Source organism: Bos grunniens, chromosome X (assembly GCF_055505025.1).
Source record: "Bos grunniens cultivar Pamir isolate PY7600 chromosome X, Bosgru_T2T1.0, whole genome shotgun sequence".
Taxonomy (NCBI): domain Eukaryota; kingdom Metazoa; phylum Chordata; class Mammalia; order Artiodactyla; family Bovidae; genus Bos; species Bos grunniens.
In genome coordinates, this window is record NC_141194.1 from 90,513,290 (window position 1) to 90,538,012 (window position 24,723).

At 41.8% G+C, this 24,723-nt stretch overlaps 1 protein-coding gene across 3 annotated transcripts in view; it reads right to left on the reverse strand.

Moving 5' to 3' along the window:
• Window positions 1–24,723, reverse strand: part of SLC25A53 (solute carrier family 25 member 53) — a 56,068-nt gene that overhangs the window by 26,447 nt on the left and 4,898 nt on the right. For all 3 annotated transcript variants that reach the window (XR_015158621.1, XM_086386992.1, XM_086386991.1), the window contains exon 2: window positions 2,584–2,817. The gene's annotated coding sequence lies outside the window, so the exon portion shown is untranslated. The remainder of the gene's footprint in view (window positions 1–2,583; window positions 2,818–24,723) is intronic.

The following is a 24,723-nucleotide window of genomic DNA, read 5'->3' on the forward strand; positions in this document are numbered from 1 at the left end:
GTTAGGATGTCTGAAATTTGCATTAAAATACTTCAACACACACACACACATCAATTCTCATTATATGGGGTAGTTATATCCAATAAAATTACCTTGAGCAGTGAACTAGCAAATACTGAGCCACTGCTCCTAGTGGACATACAGAGTGACGTTCCTGCAAACCCCTGGTCACATTCTCATCAACCAATCAACATATAATCTTTTTTTGCCACTTTATTTATTTAAATTGAAGGATAATTGCTTTACAGAATTTTGTGGTTTACTGTCAATCATGAACAAGAATTAGCCATAGGTACATTTGTGTTTCTGTTTAAAGACATCTCATTTTATAGTTCTTAAAATAATGAATTATATATGCACTATTCCTTTATCATACTGAGAAGGGTCTAACATTTTCCTGACCTGAGTAACAAGAACTTAAATTTCTTTGGCTCTCAGCCTCAAAACAATGTTGTTTATAATGCTTTGTAAAGTTTGATTGCCATCTTATGAATCCACAAATTTAGCTAGTTATCCATCTTTTCCATAGATTCATTGCACACAACAGATAGTGTTTTAGTGATTTCTGGATGGTGTCACATATAGGTCAGCAAATTTCCTCTTCCCTTGTCTTGATTTACCTTATTGTTAAATCAAGAAATTGAACTCACAGCCAACATCACCATAACTCATGCCTGAAGGAAACTTATCTAATACATGCATTTTTCTCTGTAAACCACATCACAGTCTTCTTATTATGTCAGCTTCTGAACTCTGTTCACTCCCTTACCTTCACTGAGGCATATGGTATCCCAATTAATGTTTTCTTTTCCATCCTCAAGTTTTTCCATTACCTAAAGTAATTTCAAGTTCCATGTTTTCACTCATGCAGTACCCTGGCCTCTCATTCTCTTGATTTTCTTGTCTGTCTCCAACGACTTTCTTCCATGTTCATACCCTGAACTTTGTGATCATCTAGAATTCTTTATCCTTGAAACAGTTTAGTCTACTTCTGTCTCTCCAGCTCATTCTCTCTCTTATTCACACTGCACTAATTCTTCAACCTTATCAAGACCTCCTTGATCCATTCATTTTTCTCCCAGTATGGCTTATCATTTTCTTATTTTTTACTTTATATCTTATAATTAATCACTTTAACCTCTCTGACCAATACTCTCACCAAACCTTGACCTAAGACATCAGCTCTGATTCCATGCAAGGATAGTCTTTTCTCTTTATGCCATGACTTTAAAATATCAGGCTTCCCAGGTGGCTCAGTGATAAAGACTGCCTGCCAACACAGGAGACACAGGAGATTCAGGTTCAATTCCTGGGTAGGGAAGATACCATGGAGGAGGGCATGGCAATCCACTCTAGTATTCTTGCCTGGAGAATCCAATAGACAAAGGAGCCTAGTGGGATGCAGTGTGTGTATCCTTAAAGAAAATATCATAGGTATAATGATCAGTGCTCTCTCATTTTTGTGGTTTTCAATCCAATAATGCATGGAAATCCACCAGGCACAAAATCCACAAAATTTTAGTCAGTTTCTGCTCTCACTTCTCAAAACAACTCTTCTAAATCTTCATTACCATCCTCACGCCCAATACCTATTTCTACTCACAACATTCTCATTAGACAGAACAAACTCTTAGTTAACAGGAAAAATAGAACTAAGGATGGAAATTCTAGTCATTTCCTGGTCCGGATTAAGTGAATAAGCCAAAGAAAGTGCCACAGTCATCAGTGCTTGGGAGATCCATTACTGTCTAACTAACCTTCATATATTCTCTTAATTACAGTAATAAGAAAGTCTGACATTTTTAAACATCCAGAAGAGGGCAGACATCTCTTATTTTAGAGACTAAAGTGCCCCACTTCCCTTATGCCTAACATCAGCTCCTCTACTTGAGTTTTGGATCTCATCCCTGCCCTTCTCAAAATCTCACACATCAATGTGAGATAGCCCCTCTCTTCTGTATCTTCAGCTTCCTCCATCTCCTAGATCCCTCCACCAAAACATGCAAACATTCTCAAGTATCTACCACCTTAAAAAAAATCTGCCCACAATCTTATGAGACTTTCTAGCTGCCATCTGATCTTTCCCTCTCCAAGCTTACTGGAAGTATAACATGCATTTACAATCTTTATTATTTCAATACCCAAGTGAAGTGAAGTGAAAGTTGCTCAGTCATGTCTGACTCTTTGTGACCCCATGGACTATACAGTCCATGGAATTCTTCAGGCCAGAATACTGGAGTGGGTAGCCATTTCCTTCTCCAGGGAATCTTCTCAACCCAGGGACAGAACCCAGATACCCCCATTGCAGGTGGATTTTTTACCAGCTGAGCCACAAGGGAAGCCCAAGAATACTGGAGTGGGTATCCTATTCCTCCTCCAGTGGATCTTCCTGACCCAGGAATCGAACCAGGATCGCCTGCATTGCAGGCAGATCCTTTACCAACTGAGCTATCAGGGATTCAATGTCCAATGTTCCAGTTATACACTGCTGTTTAATAAACCACCCCCAAACACAGGAATGAAAACAATAAGCATTCTATTATTGTCATGATTGGGTGGATGAGAAATTTGAGCAAGTCTTACTGGACAATTTTCCTGCTCCATATGGCATCTACTGGAGTCACCTAGTGATGTCCAACTGGTGGCTAAGTTGATCTGGTGGAGCCAGGATGGTTTCCTTTATGGCTGGTGCCTTGGTAGAGATTTCTGGAACGCTGGGTGCAGCTAGGCTTCATGCTCTGTCCATGTTGTCTTGAAATCTCTCCATGTGGTCTCTCTAACAGGGTGATGAAAGTTCTTAAATGATTGCTCATAGCCCTAAAAGACCAAAGTGAAAGTAGTAAGGTTTCTTATGACCCAACCTTGTAAGTCAAGCAGCATCACTTCTTGCATTCTATCAGTTAAACTTATATACAGAGCTCACCAGATTCAAGACCAGGTGACTAGACAGAGGTATGATTACTGACAGGAACTGTTAACAGGGAACATAGGATGAAGTCTACCACACACTCACACTCCTCAAACTGCCATGTAGCAATGCCCCATGCCACTGAAACTGTGATCCCTGAGGTGAAGACCTCTTAGTTGTTAAATCCAATGCCTGCTTAGTACTTGCTTTGCTTGCTTTTTCTGCTAAACTGGAATCTACTGACCACTAACTCATTCATGAAATTCTCCTCCCCTGTTTTTTTGTATACCACCTCTCCTTGTGTGCCTTGAATTTTTCTGGCTGTTTCTTAGTCTCCTAAAGTGACTCATTTCTTATGGTTTTCCTTTAACTACTGGGCCTTGTTATCAATCATTTTCTTACTCTGTTATCTGGTTATATCATCTACACCCATGGACTCATCTATCATTTAGCCACCAGAGATTCTGCATTATACATCTCCATCCCAGCTCTCTCTCCACTAATCCAGACTTATACGTACTCAGACTGAATGTCCCACAGATTCCTCAAACTTGGCCATGTACTCACAGGGCAGTTTCCAAACAGTTCAAACTAAAAGAACTAAATAGAAATTTTGGCTGCTACTTACTGCAGGGGAAACTGAGTATAGAATCTGAGTTCTGTCAAGCTAACTACCTGCTAAAACAAAAAAATCAATACTCTTCCGAGGGACACAATGGAATCCAGATTCTCTACAACATGTCCTCCAAGAAATTCAAATGACTGAGCATATTGTAAACAGATAAACGTTACCCATACTGAAGAAAAAAAGATAATCAGTGAAAACCAGCCCCTAGAGATCTAGATGTTAGAATTAAGGCAGAGGAGTTTTTAAGCAGATATTACACATATGTTTAAGGACAAACAGACTCAAGGGATTAGATCTGATAGACAGAGTACCTAAAGAACTATGGATGGAGGTTTGTAACACTGTATAGGAGGTGGTGATCAAAACCATCCCCAAGAAAAAGAAATGCAAAAAGGCTAAATGGTTGTCAGAGGAGGCCTTTCAAATAGCTGAAAAAAGAAGTGAAAGGCAAAGGCAAAAAGAATAGATATACGCATCTGAATGCAGAATTCCAGAGAATAGCAAGGAGAGATAAGAAAGCCTTAAATGAACAATGCAAGGAAGTAGAGGAAAACAATAGAATGGGAAAGACTAGAGATATCTTCAAGAAAATTAGAGATACCAAGGGAACATTCATGCAAAGATGGGCACAATAAAGGACAGAAACCATATGGATCTAAAAGAAGCAGAAAATATTAAGAAGAGGTAGCAGGAATACACAGAAGAACTACAAAAATGGTCTTAGTAACCCAGATAACCACGATGGTTTGATCACTCACCTAGAGCCAGACATCCTGGAGTGTGAAGACTTAGGATGCTTTTACTATGAACAAAGCTAGTGGAAGTGATATAATTCCAGCTGAGCTATTTCAAATCCTAAAAGATGATGCTTTGAAAGTGATGCACTCGATATGCCAGCAAATTTGGAAAACTCAGCAGTGGCCACAGGACTGGAAAAGGTCAGTTTTCATTCCAACCCCAAAGAAGGGCAATGCCAAAGAATACTCAAACTACTGCATAATTGTACTCATTTCACATGCTAGCAAGGTAATGCTCAAAATCCTTCAAGCTACACTTCAGCAGTACATGAACTGAGAACTTCCAGAGTACAAGCTAGATTTAGAAAAGGCAAAAGAACCAGAGATCAAATTGCCAACATCCACTGGATCATATAAAAAGCAAGGGAATTCCATAAAAATATCTACTTCTGCATCATTGGCTATGCTAAACCCTTTGATTTTGTGGATCACAACAAACTATGGAAAATTCTTAAAGAGATGGGAATACCAGACCACCTTACCTACCTTCTGAGAAACCTGTATGGAGGTCAAGAAGCAACAGTTAGAACTGGACATGGAACAACAGACTGGTTTAAAATTGGGAAAGGAGTACGCCACGGCTGTATATTGTCACCCTGCTTATTTAACTTCTATGCAGAGGACATCATGCAAAATGCTGGGCTGGATGAAGCACAAGCTGGAATCAAGATTGTCGGGAGAAACATCAATAACCTCAGATATGCAGATGACACCACCCTAATGGCAGAAAGTGAAGAGGAACTAAAGAGCCTCTTGATGAAGGTGGAAGAGGAGAGCAAAAAGTTGGCTTAAATCTCAACATTCAAAAAATGAAGATTATGGCATCCGGTTCCCTCATTTCATGGCAAATGGATGGGAAAAAATAGAAACAGAGACAGACTATTTTCTTGGGGTCCAAAATCACTGCAGATGGTGACTACAGCCATGAGATTAAAAGATATTTGCTCCTTGGAAGAAAAACTATGAAAAACAGACAGTATATTAAAAAGTAGAGACATGACTTTGCCGACAAGGTCTGTATTGTCAAAGCTATGGTTTTTCCAGTAGTCATGTATGGATGGAGATGGACCATAAAGAAGGTTGAGTGCTGAAGAATTTATCCTTTTGAACTGTGGTTTTAGAGGACTCTTGAGAACCCCTGGGACTACAAGGAGATCAAACCAGTCAATCCTAAAAGAAATCAACCCTGAATATTCATTGGAAGGACTGATGCTGAAGCTGAAGCTCCAATACTTTGGCCACCTGATGTGAAGAGCTGCTGCTGCTGCTGCTGCTAAGTCACTTCAGTCATGTCCAACTCTGTGCGACCCCAGAGACAGCAGCCCACCAGGCTCCCCTGTCCCTGGGATTCTCCAGGCAAGAACACTGGAGTGGGTTTCCATTTCCTTCTCCAATGCATGAAAGTGAAAAGTGAAAGGGAAGTCGCTCAGTCGTGTCCGACTCCCAGCAACCCCATGGACTGCAGCCTACCAGGCTCCTCCATCCGTGGGATTTTCCAGGCAAGAGTACTGGAGTGGGGTGCCATTGCCTTCTCCGATGTGAAGAGCTAACTCATTAGAAAAGACTCTGATGCTGGGAAACATTGAGGGCAGAAGGAGAAGGGAACGACAGAGGATAAGACGGTTGGATAGCATCACTGATTCAATGGACATGAGTTTGCACAAACTCTGGGAGATAGTGAAGTACAGGGAATCCTGGGGTGCTGCAGACCATGGTGTCACAAAGAGTAGGTCACAAGTCAGCAACTGAAGAACAAAAGACATAGAGGAAAATATCCTCATAATGAACAGGGACATTTTACATTCCATCCAGGTTCAGTTCAGTTCAGTTGTGTCTCTTTGCGACCCCATGGACTACATACAGCACGCCAGGCTTCCCTGTCCGTCACCAACCCTCAGAGCTTGCTCAAACTTATGTCCATTGAGTCAGTGATGCCATCCAACCAGTGGTTGGTGATGCCATCCATCCGGGTAGAGATGATCAATATGCAGATACGCGCAACTGATTCAAGGTCTAGAAAAGACATGGTAAACCCGGCCAGGAACTACAGTACCCACTGATATCACCTTAGTTCAGATTTTCATTGTTCCTCGTGTAGACTATTAAAACAGCCTCATAAATTATCTTCCTGCTTCTGGTTGCTATTTACTATGACCACCCCCCCCAAATACACACACACACCTTAAGCATATCCACACTGATTCGAGAGTTAACTTTTAGAACACAGCTTTAATCAGGATTTTACTGATTGCAAGTTGACAGAAATACAGCTTTAACTTGAGCACAAGAGGGAATTTATCAGAAGTCTCTAAGGGCAAGATTGTAGATGAGTCTCAAGGACAAGACCAGAGGCTTGAACACCAATAGGAATTTACAGTTCATTCTACATGCTGATTGCATTCTCTCAAGACATGCTTCTTCCTTGTAGTTGTAAAAGGGCCAATGGTTTCTGGCCACACATCTACAAGCTGTCCCACAAAAGTGGGACACAGTATTTTCCCCCATTTAAGTTGGTGAAGAGAAGGATTCAGATTGTTCTGATTTACATCACATGCCTGTATATTAACCCATCAGATCAACTGTGACTAGGGAGATGATAGGGTACTTGGATTGGAAGCCCAAACTAAAACAGGCATTGCTGGTCAGGAGAGGAGCAGTACTCCCCTAAAACAGAGGGTTTTGCTTCCAAGGGAGGGGAAAGACCTTGGGCAAACAAAAATAATAAAGGCCTAACAGGTTTCCTGTATTCTCTACCTCCACTGCTGGTAACCCCATCCTCCTTGCAATTACCCATGGCAGAGTTCTGGAATTTCTCTTATAGCAGACTGCCAGTTGGCCCCAATATCTGTTTTCTTTCCCTCCACCCGGCATTTTGCTGCTTACAGCATGAACATGATGGCTGGAGCTCTATCGGGTACCATGGAGTCAAGTGCCATATTGTGGAGATGACTGGCCATTAAGCCTTTTAGGTTTTGATTAATTTCTTTCTTTAATGAAAGAGAAATGAATTTCTATCCTGTTTGTTGTTTAGTTGCTCAGTCGTGTCCAACTCTTTGCAACCCCATGGACTATAGCCCACCAGGCTCCTCTGTCCATGAGATTTCCCAGTCAAGAATATTGAGGAGTATGTGCTGAAGGAAGAATATTTCCTTCTCCAGGGGATCTTCCTGACCCAAGGGTCAAACTCATGTCTCCTGTTTGGCAGGCAGATTCTTTACCACTGAGCCACCACAGAAACCCTCTACCCTGTTTAATCTGTTCTTATTTTGGATGCCTGATAGCTCATAGCTGAACCTAATCCTAACCCCCTCACTCCTCACATCTAATCAAGGCAAAACAAAATCTAGAAGAGTGGCATGCAGTGAAACAGGTTAGAGTGGATTAGAACCAACCACCTGGACTTGAATCTAGGCTCTGATCTAGGCTCTGTCATTTACCAGCTCTCTGACCACCTGCAAATTGTTTTCTCTCTCTGTACCTCAGCTTCCTCAGGCATAAAATGAGGCCAACAACGTTATCTACCCCATAGATGGGTTGTGAGAATGATGTGAGATAATTCATATAAGCACTGAGAGTAGTGCCTGGCTCATAATAAGGGCTCACTGAGTGTTAGCTACCATTTTCAGTGCCCGCCAATTTTACCTGCTAAAGATCCTATTCCTCCACAACATCCTATGCAGCATCCTGCCTCAGCCTGATTTTTCTGGAACACTCCAATCTGACCAGGTCACTCCTTTTTGAAACCTCTTGATGACTCTCCATTATCTACAGAATGAAGGCTTAACTCCATAGGTGGGTGACCAAGGCCCTTTTGGATGAGGGACCAACTGGCCTTTTGATGCCCACCACCTGCCACTCCTTCACGACTGACCACACTCTGACCACAGCACTGAGCTGTCTTCTGTCACGACCTCTTGACCTACCTCAAGAGTGTCAACCACTCCCACTCCCTCTCTCCTGAACTTTTTCCTCTTTTGGCTTCTGTGGCACCACACACTCTCCTGATTTTCTTCCAATCTCCCTGGCTGTTCCTTTTTCATCCTTCTCATGGGCTTCTCATTCTCCACTCCCTTGGTAGTGTCAGAGTTCCCTCCTGAGTCCACTCCCTGCATGTCTTCTTGCCAGTGAGGGCATCCACCATCAGGCTTTCAAGCTCTACCTTCATGCTGTGTTCCCCTGATCTCCTTTCCTGACCTCCGACCTGGGCTCTGGTCTCCCACATTCTCCTGAAGATCACACAGACACAACTTAGCATCTTCAAAATGGAACTCATCTTCCACCCCAAACTCGCTTCTCCTCTTTGCACTGAATCTATTTGTGGCACCACCATCATCAAAGCCAGAAACACTCATTCTCTACATCTAACAAATTAACAAATACTGCCAAACTCATATCCCCAGTAACTCTCCAATCTGTCTTCTCCTCTCCATACTCACCACCATTGCTTTAGTCTGGCTCTCCAGCAAAGGTCCCTTCTCTGCCTCCAGTCTCTCATGCCTTCAATCCAAATGATGACATGTGCCACCAACCTACAGTGATAGTCTTAACGTGCTGCTGCCCTGCTTGAAACTCTTCACTGGTTTCCCCTGCCCACTCTGACGAAATTATTCCTTTCCCCATAGTTGTTAAACACCTACTATGTACCAAGGACTATACTTGGTATTAAGAATACAAACTGGTCCCTGCCTTCTGCCACTTATCTGGTATGAGAGAAAAAACCACACACTAATAAAATACTAAGTCTTGCAACAGATATATTCACAGAGCATCATAGGAGCATAAGACTGAGTTCCTTGAAGCAGAGACTTGGGTGTTTATCTTTGCATCCCCAACAACTGGTACGAGGTCTGATTCAATAGAGAATTGTTTTTGAATACTCAACAGATTATCTCTTGATCCTCAGTTTCCCTCTACGTAAAATGGCTCATAGCTCACATATCAAAAGAATTAAATGTATGAACTCTGTTGGAATCCTGATTTGAATTAACCAAATGCAGTTTTTAAAATTAGACATCTAGGTAAATTTGAACAGAAGGTATCTATTTGATAATATTAGGGTATTATTTCTTGGGGGTTTTAAAAGTGTTATAATGATACTGTGATGTTTAAATTTTTTTTAGAGAAATGTAAGGAAGCATTTTAAAATGAAATTATGCAATGAAAAATCATCTGGGATTTGCCTGAAAATAATTCAGTGGTGTTGGGTGGGGGGTATCGCAGAAATAAGACTGGCAGCGCCTATGTTAATAACTGCTGAAGCAAGATAACGGACAAAATAAATGACAAAATTAATCTCTCAAGGTTCTGTTGCCATTCAACAATGTGACTATATAACATTTCTGATATAGTGCCTGCTGTTTCAAAAAAGGGTAGTTTTGCTTCTCCCCCTTACTCTTTTAGTTTCATCCAGGGCAGAGCAGGAGAAACAAGGCAATGGTGTGGGAGTCAGAAGTCCAAAACGCAAAGAACTGGAAATATACTCAGCATTGTCTCTCTCTCTCCTCTCGCCTGATAAAGACAGAGTAGCTTAAGCATCAGATGGCTCCCAAGTAGCCTTGGGTTTGGACATGAGTTTAAGCAAGCTCCAGGAGTTGGTGATGGACAGGGAAGCCTGGTGCGCTGCAGTCTATGGGGTTGCAAACAATCGGACACGACTGAGTGACTGAACTGCACTGAGCCTTGGGTAGGAATGGCAGTGCTCCAAAACCAGCAGAACAAGACGGAAGAAGTCATAGCTTGAGTTTCTGTGGAGAGGAGAGAAAAACTGCGTCAGACAGAAACATGAACTCTTGGCTGGAAAGGGCTCCTCTGCTGGTTGAATCCCTGTGTAGTAGTGCCACCTGGTGGCTCCATAGCATCGCTTTACCTAGTTTTGGGATGCAGTTGACTCTCATAGATCTGACTGCACTGAAAATTCTAGAAAGGAACAGCCCCTGTCAACCAAATGTTCCCTGAACTGCTCAGAGTTAAGCATAACATACCCTATCCCTCATGTACTGAAAAGTGCCTTGTATTCAATCTCTGTTACAGCACTTCTCGCTGTATTAGCATCGTTTACCAGCGGGCATTCATTCACCCAACAAATTTGTTTAAGACATCGGAGATAGAAAAGTGAACAAAACTAATTCAGTATTTAAACAGTTAAATGTGTAAACAGAATTTAAAAACTCACTTTCCAGGCTTCCCTGGTGGTCCAGTGGCTAAGACTCCATGCTCCCAATTCAGGGTTCAATCCCTAGTCAGGGAACTAGATCCCACATGCCACAACCAAGAGTTCTCATTGTGAAACTAAAGCTCCCACATGCTGCAATCAAAAGATCCTTCATGCCACAACAAAGACTGAAGATCTTGAGTGCTGCAACTATTAATAAGACCGAGTACAGCCAAATAAATATTTTTAAAAGTCTGCCTGCCTTAGGGATATATGTACAACATGATAAATACAATTAATACTGCTGTATGTTACATATAAAAGTTAAGAGGGTAAATCCTAAGTTTTCTCATCACAAGGAAAAATTTATTCTGTACCTATATGAGATGATGGATGTTCACTAAACATTGTGATAATCACTTCATGATATACATAAATCATATCATACTGTATACCTTAAAATTTATTATAATTATATCTCAAAACTGTAAGAAAAAATATATTGCTGCCCTTTGCTGAGCAGTTACTCTGCACAAGGCACTGTATTTTACATTATTGATACATTATCCCATTTAATCTTCTCACCAAACCTGTGAGGCAGGAAGGTATTCCTATGTCACAGATAAAGATAATAGGGCCAGAGAGATTAAATTGTCAAGGATCACATAGCTAATAAGCAGATAAGCAGAAAGCCTTGGACTTGAACTTAAGCAGTCTAACATCAGTAACTGAATTCCTAACCACTAGGACATACTGCCTCCCTCCTTATCATTTTTTTTTTAATCATTGCCTAGTCTCTGGCTTTCCCCTAGGGGTAAGCCTGAGGTATATTCCTACAGTGGCTCAGTGAGTGGAATTAATTAGATATTTCAGTTGGTTGCATTAAATTTAACTGCTTCCCTACTCACCACTGGAGAAGGCAATGGCACCCCACTCCAGTACTTTTGCCTAGAAAATCCCATGGACGGAGGAGCCTGGTAGGCTGCAGTCCATGGGGTCGCTAGAGTCGGACACGACTGAGCGACTTCACTTTCACTTTTCACTTTCATGCACTGGAGAAGGAAATGGCAACCCACTCCAGTGTTCTTGCCTGGAGAATCCCAGGGACAGGAAGCCTGGTGGGCTGCCGTCTATGGGGTCGCACAGAGTCGGACACGACTGAAGCAATGTAGCAGCAGCAGCAGCTACTCACCACACAATTTTTTTTTTCAACTAGGCTGAGTGCCGAAGAATTGATGCTTTTGAACTGTGGTGTTGGAGAAGACTCTCGAGAGTCCCTTGGACTGCAAGGAGATCCTACCAGTCCATTCTAAAGGAGATCAGCCCTGGGATTTCTTTGGAAGGAATGATGCTAAAGCTGAAACTCCAGTACTTTGGCCACCTCATGCGAAGAGCTGACTCATTGGAAAAGACTGATGCTGGGAGGGATTGGGGGCAGGAGGAGAAGGGGACGACGGAGGATGAGATGGCTGGATGGCATCACTGACTCGATGGACGTGAGTTTGAGTGAACTCCGGGAGTTGGTGACGGACAGGGAGGCCTGGCGTGCTGTGATTCATGGGGTCGCAAAGAGTCAGACACGACTGAGCGACTGAACTGAACTGAACCAACATGCACCAATTCTTGCAGGATAAGATCAAACCCATGCCTCCTGCAGGAAGCCTTCCCTGATTTCTCCAGCCCACTACTCACTGGTTCATTCAATAAGCATTTGTTTCACCCCCTTTAACATCATTCTCTCCCAAATTCCTTCTAAAGGAATGGTTCATGTCCAATAAACTTTCTGGAGAATACGGAGAACAGTAAAGAGGAATTGGTGGCCCATCTGTGGAGAAGTTTGGCTCAAATATACCTCCAGGTTTTCATGTGCCTATGAGCATAGAATGAAACGACTTAGTTGGAGAAAAGACAACATTAGCTCCTCTGGCTACCCATAGTTTTCACCCACTGGCCTGCTCATGATCACAGCCCAGTCTCATTCCAGAACAGACTTTTAGAGCTGTCAAGACACAGGAAGAGGCCATCTTCAGCATTGTCATTGTTCGTCCAAATCTTGTCTACTGCTAAGAAGTTCTGACGCAAACATCCACATAAGATTGTTATTTTAGATGGAGATAGGGCTTTCCTGGTGACTCAGATGGTAAAGAATATGCCTGCAATGCAAGAGACCCAGGTTCAATCCCTGGGTCCGATCCCTGGGTCAGGAAGATCCCTTGGAGAAAGAAATGCTAACCCACTCCAGATTTCTTGCCTGGGAAACCCCATGGACAGAGGGGCCTGGTGGGCTACAGTCCATGGGATTGCAAAGAGTCAGACATAACTGAGTGACTAACACTTAGATGGAGATCCGATTATACCCTAAAGAGAATAAAAATCTATGAGTAGGAGCTTTCAGAATGGCTTGGTAGGAACCTCTGGAAATCCACTTTTGCAAAACAGCAATGAGAACACTTGCAAAAACTGTTAAAATCAATGTTTTTGGAACTCTGGAAGTGATTCAAAAGTATGCAGACACCAATCTGAGGAGCATTTATTCAAGAAAACTACTGAGTCTTGTTAAGAACGCTGATCTTTGAGGCCTTTTAACTTGCCCTATTTCAATCCCCCTCTCTCTTGACCAGTGGTAGTCTTGAAAATCAGCAGTCTCACACCCATGGTAAAAGGCCATGAAAGCCAGTAGCCTAACAGTCATTGGTGGGGGCAGAGTGAGTGAACTGAAGTCGCTTAGTCATGTCAGACTCTTTGTGAACCCAAGGACTGTAACCTAACAGGCTCCTCCATCCATGGGATTTTCCAGGCAAGAATACTGGAGTGGTTTGCCATTTCCTTCTCCAGGGGATCTTCCCGACCCAGGGATCGAAGCCAGGTCTCCTGCATTGCAGGCAGATGCTTTACTGTTTCAAAACAGCCTGAAAAACTCTCATCCTCAGAGCACTATCACTATTAGATCTGTCAGCTCCCAATGAAAAAGCCTCCTTCCCATGGCTAGCAGTTATTTAACATGACTCAGCAGGACATGAGATAGTGGGAAAAGCCGCATCTATGGGGGCATTTGCCGAAAAGTTTCAGTGGCAATTGTTTAACATCACAGCTGCCTAAACCATGATACCTGTTGAGATAAATGTGCTAAGTCACTTCAGTTGTGTCTGACTCTTTGCAACACTATGGACCATACTCCTCTGTCCAGGGGATTATCCAGGCAAGAACACTGGAGTGGGCTGCCATGCCCTCCTCCAGGGAATCTTCCTGACCCAGGGATTGAACCCACGTCTCTTATGCCTCCTGCGTTAGCAGGCGTGTTCTTTTCACTAGCACCACCTGGTGGGAAAATAAGAGACTGATTAAAAAACTTAAGATTTGGGGAATCAGATATCCACAGATGTCTTTGAAAAGCCACAATACATTCCTAAGGATCTAAAAGTCACACATGTCAAGGGCTGTGTACCTGCCCAAGAAAGACATAGAAGGCTCCCATTTCTCACCTCTGGCTAACCTCGAGTCTGTGAAAACATGAAGTGAAAGCTAAGACAGAATTGTGAACTGCTTACCAGAGCACTGGGGGGATTCCCTGGCGGCTCAGATGGTAAAAAATCTGCATGCAAAGGATACCTGTGTTTAATCCCTGGGTTGGGATAATCCCTTGGAGAAGGGAATAGCAACCCACTCCAGTACTCTTGCCTAGAGAGTCCCATGGACAGAGGAGCCTAGTGGACTATAGTCCACAGGGTCCCAAAGAGTCAGACATGACTGAGTAATTAACACTTTCACTTTCACTTTACCAGAGCACTGAGAGTGTACCACAATACACACAGAGCTGGTCTGTAGTAAGTGGGAGGTTTATTGGTTCAAGACACTATAGAAAAACTCCCACCAATTTTTAGCTGACAGCTAAGCTACAAGCTTAGTGATGTATCTGGGCAAGACTTCAGTGGCAACACACAACAGGAAAAACAGAATTTACAGAATTCAGTTCAGTTCAGTTGCTCAGTCGTGTCCGACTCTTTGTGACTCCAAGCACACCAGGCTTCCTTGTCCATCACCAACTCCTGGAGCTTACTCAAACTCCTGTCCATCGACTCAATGATACCATCCAACCATCTCATCCTCTGTCCATCCCCTTCTCCTCCTGCCTTCAATCTTTCCCAGCATCAAGGTCTTTTCAAATGAATCAGTTCTTCGCATCAGATGGCCAAAGTACTGGAGTTTCAGCTTCAGCATCAGTCATTCCAATGAATACTCAGGACTGATTTCCTTTGGGATAAACTGGTTGGATTTCTCTGCAGTCCAAGGGACTCTCAAGAGTCTTCTCCAACACCACAGTTCAAAAGCATCAATTCTTCAGTGCTTAGCTTTCTTTATAGTCCAACTCACATCCATATATGACTGCTGAAAAAACCATAGCTTTGACTAGACAGACCTTTGTTGGCAAAGTAATGTCTCTGATTTTTAATATGCTGTCTAGGTTGACCATAGCTTTTCTTCCAAGGAGCAAGCATCTTTTAATTTCATGGCTGCAGTCACCATCTGCAGTGATTTTGGAGCCCAAGAAAATAAAGTCAGCCACTGTTTACAGTTTCTCCATCTATTTGCCATGAAGTAATGGGACCAGATGCCATGATCTTAGTTTTCTGAATGTTGAGCTTTAAGCCAACTTTTTCACTTTCCTCTTTCACCTTCATCAAGAGGCTCTTTAGTTCTTCTTCACTTTCTGCCATAAATATAGTGTCATCTGCATATCTGAGGTTACTGATATTTCTCCTGGCAATCTTGATTCCAGCTTGTGCTTCATCCAGCCCAGCGTTTCTCATGATGTACTCTGCATATAAGTTAAATAAGCAGGGTGACAATACAGAGCCATGACGTACTCCTTTTCCTCTTTGGAACCAGTCTGTTGTTCCATGTCCAGTTCTAACTGTTGCTCCCTGACCTGCATACAGATTTCTCAAGAGGCAGGTCAGGTGGTCTGGTATTCCCATCTCTTTCAGAATTTTCCACAGTTTATTGTGATCCACACAGTCAAAGGCTTTGGCATAGTTAATAAAGCAAAAATGGGCCAAAGAACTAAATAGACATTTCTCCAAAGAAGACATACAGATGGCTAACAAACACATGAAAAGATGCTCAACATCACTCATTATCAGAGAAATGCAAATCAAAACCACTATGAGGTACCATTTCACACCGGTCAGAATGGCTGCGATCCAAAAGTCTACAAATAATAAATGCTGGAGAGGGTGTGGAGAAAAGGGAACCCTCTTACACTGTTGGTGGGAATGCAAACTAGTACAGCCACTATGGAGAACAGTGTGGAGATTCCTTAAAAAACTGGAAATAGAACTGCCTTATGATCCAGCAACCCCACTGCTGGGCATACACACTGAGGAAACCAGAAGGGAAAGAGACACGTGTACCCCAATGTTCATCGAAGCACTGTTTATAATAGCCAAGACATGGAAGCAACCTAGATGTCCATCAGCAGATGAATGGATAAGAAAGCTGTGGTACATATACACAATGGAGTATTACTCAGCCATTAAAAAGAATACATTTGAATCAGTTCTAATGAGGTGGATGAAACTGGAGCCTACTATACAGAGTGAAGTAAGCCAGAAGGAAAAACATAAATACAGTATACTAACGCATATATATGGAATTTAGAAAGATGGTAACAATAACCCGGTGTACGAGACAGCAAAAGAGACACTGATGTATAGAACAGTCTTTTGGACTCTGTGGGAGAGGGAGAGGGTGGGAAGATTTGGGAGAATGGCAATGAAACATGTAAAATATCATGTAGGAAACGAGTTGCCAGTCCAGGTTCGATGCACAATGCTGGATGCTTGGGGCTGGTGCACTGGGACGGCCCAGAGGGATGGTATGGGGAGGGAGGAGGGAGGAGGGTTCGGGATGGGGAACACATGTATACCTGTGGCGGATTCACTTTGATATTTGGCAAAACTAATACAATTATGTAAAGTTTAAAAATAAAATAAAATTAGAAAAAAAAATGTAAAGCAAAAAAAAAAAAGAAAAAGAAATAGATGTTTTTCTGACAACTCTCTTGCTTTTTCGATGATCCAGTGGATGTCGGCAATTTGATCTCCGGTTCCTCTGCCTATTCTAAAACCAGCTTGAACATCTGGAAGTTCACAGTTCACGTATTGCTGAAGCCTGGATTGGAGAATTTTGAGCACTACTTTACTAGTGTGTGAGATGAGTGCAATTGTGTGGTAGTTTCATCATTCTTTGGCATTCCCTTTCTTTGGGTTTGGAATGAAAACTGACCTTTTCCAGTTCTGTGGCCACTGCTGAATTTTCCCAATTTGCTGGCATATTGAGAGCAGCACTTTTACAGCATTATCTTTTAGGATTTGAAATAGCTCAATTGGAATTCCATCACCTCCACTAGCTTTGTTCTAGTGATGCTTCCTAAGGCCCACTTGACTTCACATTCCAGGATGTCTTGCTCTAGGTGAGTGATCACCATTGTGATTATCTGGGTCATGAAGATCTTTTTTGTACAGTTTTTCTGTGTATTCTTGCCACCTCTTCTTAATATCTTCTGCTTCTGTTAGGTCCATACCATTTCTGTCTTTTATTGAGCCCATCTTTGCATGAAATGTTCCCTTGGTATCTCTAACTTTCTTGAAGAGATCTCTAGTCTTTCCCATTCTATTGTCTTCCTCTCTTTCTTTGCACTGATCACTGAGGAAGGCTTTCTTATCTCTCCTTGCTGTTCTTTGGAACTCTGCACTCAAATGGGTCTATCTTTCCTTTTCTCCTTTGCTTTTCACTTCTCTTCTTTTCACAGCTATTTGTAAGGCCTCCCCAGACAGCCATTTTGCTTTTTTGCATTTCTTTTTCTTGGGGATGGTCTTGATCCCTGTCTCCTGTACAATGTCATGAACCTCCGTCCATAATTCACCAGGCACTCTGTCTATCAGATTTAGTCCCTTAAATCTATTTGTCACTTCCACTGTATAATCATAAGGGATTTGATTTATGTCATACCAATAAAGAGACAAATTATTTTTAAAAGACCCAAACAGAAATTCTGGAGTTGAAATATATAATAAATATTTATTGGAGGAGTTTAACGGCAGATTTGAGCTGGCAGAAAAAAGAATCATCAAAATTGAAGACAGGTCAATTGAGATTGACTAGAATGAGGAACAGAAAGAAAAAAGAATGAAGAAAAATTCACAGAGCTTCAGAGACCTATGAGCATACCAACATACACATAATGAGTCCCAGAAGGAGAGAAAGAGAAAGGGACAGAAAGTATATTTGAAGAAAACATGCCTGATATTCTCCAAAATTGATGAAAAACATGAATCTATACATCTGTGAAGCTCAACAAATTCCAAGATAAACTCAAAGAAAATCACACCTAGACACATCATAAAACCAGAAACAAGACACGGATTTCCATTCTTGCCACTTGTATTTCACATTGTGTTGGGGGTTCTAGCCAGGGCAATGAAAAGAGAAAAAGATATATAAAACATCTATGTTGGAAAAGAAGTATTTATAGGTGGCATGATATTTTACACATAAAATCCAAAGGAATCATAAAAATACAATTATAACTAATAAAATCAGCAAGGTTTCAGGTCAACATACAAAAATCAACTGTACTAGCAATGAACACTCCAAACAGGAAATTAATGAAATAATTCCATTTATAATAGCATAAAAATTACTTAGGAACTAATTTAACAAAGGGGCTTCCCTGGTAGTTCAGCTGGTAAAGAATCTGCCTGCAATGCAGGAGACTCCAATTTGATTCCTGGGTCATGAAGACCTGCTGGAGAAGGGATAGACTACCCACTTCACTATTTTTGAGCTTCCCTGGTGGCTCAGCTGGTCCATGGACTGTAACATCCATGGGGTCACAAAGAGTTGGACATGACTGACTTTCACTGTCAACTTAACAAAAGATGTGCAAGACTTGTATATGTATTAAAGTATGAAAGGGAAAGTCGCTCAGTCATGCCTGACTCTTTGTGACCCCAAATATAAAGAATCCTGTGCCCATTGATCAGAAGACTTAATATTGTTAATATGGCAATACTCCATAAATTTTTCTACAGATTCACTGCAATCCCTATCAAAATTCTAGCTGTCTTGCTGAAACAGATGAGATGATCCTAAAATCACATGAAAATTCAAAGGGTCCAGAACAACCAAAGCAATCTTGGAAAAATAAAAAGAAGATGACTCACAGTTCATGATTTCAAAAAATACCCCAAAGCTATAGTAATTAAGACTGGTACTGGGGGAGGTTAAACAGAGAGATCAGAGAAATAGAACAGAGAGATCAGAGAAATAGAACTGACAGTCCAGAAATAAACTCAGACTTTCACAGCGATTGATTTTCAACAAAGGGTGCCAAGACCACTCAAGAAAGAATAGCCTTTTCAACAGCTGGAACAACTAGATATTAACATGTAAAAGAATGAAGTTGGACTCCCACTTCATGTTGTATGTAAAAAGTAACTCCAAATTGATCAAAGGCCTAAATGTAAGAGATTAAATTATACAACTAGAGGAAAACACAGGTATCAATCTTCCTAATCTTAGATTAGGCAACTGTGTCTTGAATAACTCCAAAATTACAAGCAATGGCTTGTAACTGAGATTTGTTTTTAGTGAAAGATTAAAACTCCTGAAAACACCCTTAGAATTTCTTAATTCTTTAGGTCTGTTCAGCATTTTTGGCTTCTTTAATACCTATCTGCCTGCAATGCAGGAGACCTGGGTTCAAACCCTGAGTGGGGAAGATCTCCTGGAGAAGGAAATGGCAGCACACTCCAGTATTCTTGCCTGGAAAATCCCATGGACAGAGAAGCCTGTGGGCTACAGTCCATGGGGTCACAAAGAGTTGGACACAACTGAGCTACACAACACTTTCACTTTCAACACTTATTTATTACATGTGGGGTGCCACTTACATCTTCCCTTAAGCTCCTGATGGCACATACACACAAAAGTCTGTTTTAATAACTTTAATAATAATAATAATAATAATGACAGATATAACACCTAACATTTAAACAGTACTTACTGTTTAAACATGGATGAATCTATAGATTATCATACTAAGGGAAATACATCAGAAAGAGAAAGACAAATACCATATGATATCACTAATAGGTGGAATCTAAAAAAAATGATACAAATGAACTTATTTCAGAACAGAAACAGGGGAATTCCCTGGTGGTCTAGTGGTGAGGACTCTGTGCTTCCACTGCAGGGGGCACAGGTTTTATCCTGAATCAGGGAACTAAGGTCCTGCATGCCACGCAGTGTGGCCAAAACAAAACAAACAAACAACTCAAAACAAAACTGATTCACAGACTTCAAAAACATACTTATGGTTACCAAAGGAGAAAGGTGGGGGAGGGATAAATCAGGAGTTTGACATTAACATATACACACTGCTATATATAAAACAGATAATCAAAAAGGACCTCCTGTATAGCACAGGGAACCCTACTCAATATTCTGTAGTAAGCTATATGGGAAAATAATCTGAAAAGTGTGGATATATGTATATGTATAACTGAATCACTTTGCTGTACACCCAAAACCAACACAACACTGCAAATCAACTATACTCTAATATTTAAAAATAAATAAATAGCACTTACTGTTTGCCAGGCACCATCCTAAGTGCTTCACCTATATTAACTCTGCAAATCCCCCTAACACATCTCTATCTAACAGATAAGAAAACTACAGCACAGATAGGTTGAATAACTTGCCCAAAGTCACCAAAGCCTACAGAGCATGGAGCCCAAACTGCAAAACAGGCAGTCTTCCCCCAGAGGCTGTGCTATTCATCTGAGCGAGCACCCTTAACTCTTCAGATCAAGGGTTCTTATAAACCATGTGGCTTTGGACTAGACTGAGGCCAAAGTGTGTTTCCTAGTCCCACTCCCTTCACCCTGGATTTTAGTCACTTTAAAATTTTATTTTAATTAATTCATTTATTTGGCTGCGCTGGGTCTTAGCTGTGGCACACAGGATCTTTAGTTGTGGCATGTGAACTCTTGGTTGTGGCATGTGGTATCTATTAATAGTTTCCTGACCAGGGATCAAACCCAGGCCCTCTGCATTGGGAGCATGGAGTCTTAGCCACTGGACCACCAGGGAAATCCCTGCCTTAGATTTTAAATCTTAGAAACTGTACTTTCAGGTATCACAGAGAAGGAGATGATTTTCCTATATAAATTTGTAAAAAATCACTTTCACCCTGGGGGTAAGAATTAAGAAGAAGAAAGATTGGAATAGAGCTAAGGAAAAGATACCTTTTTCAGAACACAATAAGCAAAGACAAGGAGGAAGAAATCAGATTGAGAGGGGACAGCAGGTGATTTTCTTTAGTGAGATTTGAGGTAGGAGTTACCAGGATGATGACCACAGGCCAGCGAGTACAGGGGACTAAAAGGTATGTGGTTTTATCCATTCTCTTTCTTGTCTTTCAGCCATACCTATGGCCTCCATTACCTGGGGTCATCTCTACTGAGAGAGCAGGCCCTCTTGGCAACTCTAGATTCCAGCCACATTGTCCCAATGGGATGTTCCCAGCAAGGCCAATAAAAGGCAGCCATTAGTAATGAGCTAAGCCTTTTTTATCTTTTAAAGAAATACTAACTTTCCCAAGAAGGTTTTTACATAAAATGAAGACATTTTGTGTTCGGTACATCATATTTTTCTTTTATCAGAACACTGATGAAAGAGCTCAGTGGGAGCTGTCTGACAGTCCTTAGAATTGCTACCAGGGAAAGATAAGTGGTACAAGAGAGCAGTGGGAAAATACCAGTGCAGGAAAAGCTGGATTTTTTGGGGGGGGGGCTTTCTGTTTATTCTTTCCTGCATCAGGACAACACATGAGATAAGAACTTGTGATAAGTAAACAATACCTATGCCCCCTAAGGTCATTGTACATCATCCCTGTACCTGAATGCCTATTTACCCCAATCACTAGTTATTTCAGTAAATATTTTTTGAGTGTGCACTATGTGCCAGGCACTGTTCTACGCAGTGGGGATGCAGCACTGAATTAAACAGATACAAAGGTTTGTGCTCATGAAGCATACTACTTCGTCCCTCTTTTCCTCTACCCCCTTTTCCTTCTTCATCTAGTAGAGAACATCAAGTTGTAAATTAGGAAACCTGGGTTCTGGCCCTAGCTCTGCTACAAATTAGATGTATGATCTTCATTAGCATGTCCAGGCTCAGGTGTCCTCTCTGCAGTCCCTAAAGATGAACAAAACATCCATCCTGCAGTTGTGGGGAACTCCTAAATCAATCTAATATAGATTCTGTTTTCCAGGGGCTCACAGACTAGTAGGAAGGTCAGAAACAGTTCCAGATAACTACAATGCAAAACTGAAGGTGACAGAAAAGTAAAACAGGGAAAGGTGACCAAGAGAACACGAGATCTAGGTTTCCAAACAAGTGGTACTGTCTGACTTGGGCCTTTAGCATTACAAAAGATTGGGGTATGTGTGAACAGATAGGGATAGTTTTCAAGGAAGAATGTACAGAGGGAGTAAGCAGAACAAATAGTAGTAAATGGATGATCAAGGTTCCAATAAGGGCGTTCAGCGTGGCTGGAACACACTGAAAGAGTCAAACACCAAATTCACATGCATTTTTACAAGGAACCAAGAGATTGAGACATTCTGCTCTTGACCCATAACCACGAGGTCAGTTGATGGTTTTACTCAACATTTACAACCAATATCATTGAGCGCTCACCAATTACACAATTTCAAAAAATACTAGGACTTCTAACTTACAGATTAAATGACTTACGCAGTGGGTATAACATATAGACAAATACAGAAGCTTTAAAAGTGAACCACATTCTGTCAGATTAAAAGAACAAAACATCTATACATGTCATTGGAAATAACACTGTGGTTTCCTTCAGCCCCATGCAGTGATACAGAGGAGACCAGCATCTCTCATCCTCTGGTTACTAAGTGGTGGTGGTTTAGTTGCTCAGTCGTGTCTGACTCTGTGTGACCCCATGGACTGAAGCCCGCCAGGCTCCTCTGTCCATGGGATTTCCCAGGAAATATACTGGAGTGGGTTGCCACTTCCTTCTCCAGGGGATCTTCCAAACTCATGGATTGAATCCACATCTTCTGCATTGCAGGCAGATTCTTTAGGGACTGAGCCACCAGGGAAGCCCCATGGTTAAAAAGCACTGGTAATCAATGTTACTTGTTTCCTTAGGGGGAAAAAAAAACTCCACATACTTCTGTTTGTTTTCATCAAGATGTTCAATTAAAGAAATAACTAAATAATTCCAGATCTTATTTTAAAAGAAGATGCTATTGTCTACAGAAGTTTCATTTAGAATGAAACTCCTCCATCTTTCTGTCCACTCTGGGGTCTCTGGAATCAAAGAGCCCAGCAGTAGCAGCAGCAAATGCAAAGCAAAATGTTTTGTCACTAGCCTGTTTTCCCTCTTACAATTACTTGCCTTCCTTGTTCCTTTCACTCCATTCCTTGGGTGTTAACCAACATTTCTACCCATGTTTGGGTTATTGTTGCTTTGTGATAAACCAATCCAAAATTCAGTGGTGCAAAATGACCATTTTAATTTGCTCTCAGATTCTGTTTGGGAACTCAGGATATGGCAGGGATGTCTTGCTTCTACTCCATGAGGTATTGAGTCTCAGCTGGGAAGACACAACAGCTTGGGGACTCTAATCATCTAGAGGTGTCTTCGTTCTCTGGTCTTCTGGTTGATGTTTGCTATTAGCTGAGACGTCAGCTGAGGCTGCTGACCAGAGGACCTGTAGGTAGCCTCACCATAGGCTTAGGCTTCCTTAAAACAAGGCAGCCTCAAGGAAGTCAGACTTCTTACATGGCAGCTTAGGACTCTAAAGATCAATGTCCCTGAAGATAAGTCACAAGCCATGCTGCCTCTTATGGCCTCAGAAGTCACAGAGTCTCATTTCTTCCTATTATGTTGATTTAGACAATAGAAGTCTGTCCAGATTTAAAGCAGAGGGGACGTTAAACCTACTTCTCAATGGAAGAGTGGCAAGGTCACATTATAGAAGAAAGCATGGGATGAGACATACTGTTCTGGCCATCTCCGAAAAAGACAATGTTTTCCCTCTCATCCATTTATCTTGCTGAAGTATACTCCGATGATTTTTCTTTTTTTTTTAGCAAAACACCTTAGAAGACTGTTATTTCTCACTGAGGCCCCTAAGTTCTGATAGAGGGTAACTAGATGCTTTCATCTACACCCAGCCCTCAATCTTTCCTATTCAATACATCTAACCATTTCTCTGCTATATACAGCTCCTGGCAGAGAGGAAATTTGGTCTCCTATAGGCTGCTGGACTAGGCACTAACTCTGAGGAGAAAAGCAGCCACTGACATATGGGAGCTGTCCTGGCCCTCAGCTAGGTCTTGGTGTTCTCCTGATGAGTGTAATATAACCAATTTCACAGACCATAAACATCAAACAAGGCCACTCTGTGACAAAATCAAGACTACTGCATCCATGTCTGAAAAGAGACAAAATGCCAACTTTGATCAAACCACAAAATGGCCAAAACACCCTCCTATCCTGGCTAATAGCTGCTACTTTACCAATTAGCCTCTTTCTAGTCTATTCTCCTGCTGCTGCTGCTGCTAGATAAGATTAATCAAGATACCCAATCATGGAATTATCCCTATGTATAGTCTGTTGCTTCCTAACAATGCAATTCAGAATGAAGCCTCACTTCTTTAAATTCTGCCCCAAATCACCTAATCCAAGTCCAAATCCTATGATAAGTCCTTTCTAACACCCTCTGAGATATTCCACCAGCTCCCCATGGTGTGCATTCTGCCTTGACTCACTAAGTAAGCAACCGACTTGCTCAACCACAGGTATGTTCCTGGTGGTCTTCAGCTGCAGCGCACTGGTGACTCCTCTGCTGCTGCTGCTGCTAAGTCGCTTCAGTCGTGTCAGACTCTGTGCGACCCCATAGACGGCAGCCCACCAGGCTCCCCCATCCCTGGGATTCTCCAGGCAAGAACACTGGAGTGGGTTGCCATTTCCTTATTCAATGCATGAAAGTGAAAATTGAAAGTGAAGTCGCTCAGTCGTGTCTGACTCCTAGTGACCCCATGGACTGCAGCCTATCAGGCCCCTCTGTCCATGGGATTTTCCAGGCAAGAGTACTGGAGTGGGTTGTCATTGCCTTCTCCGGGTGAC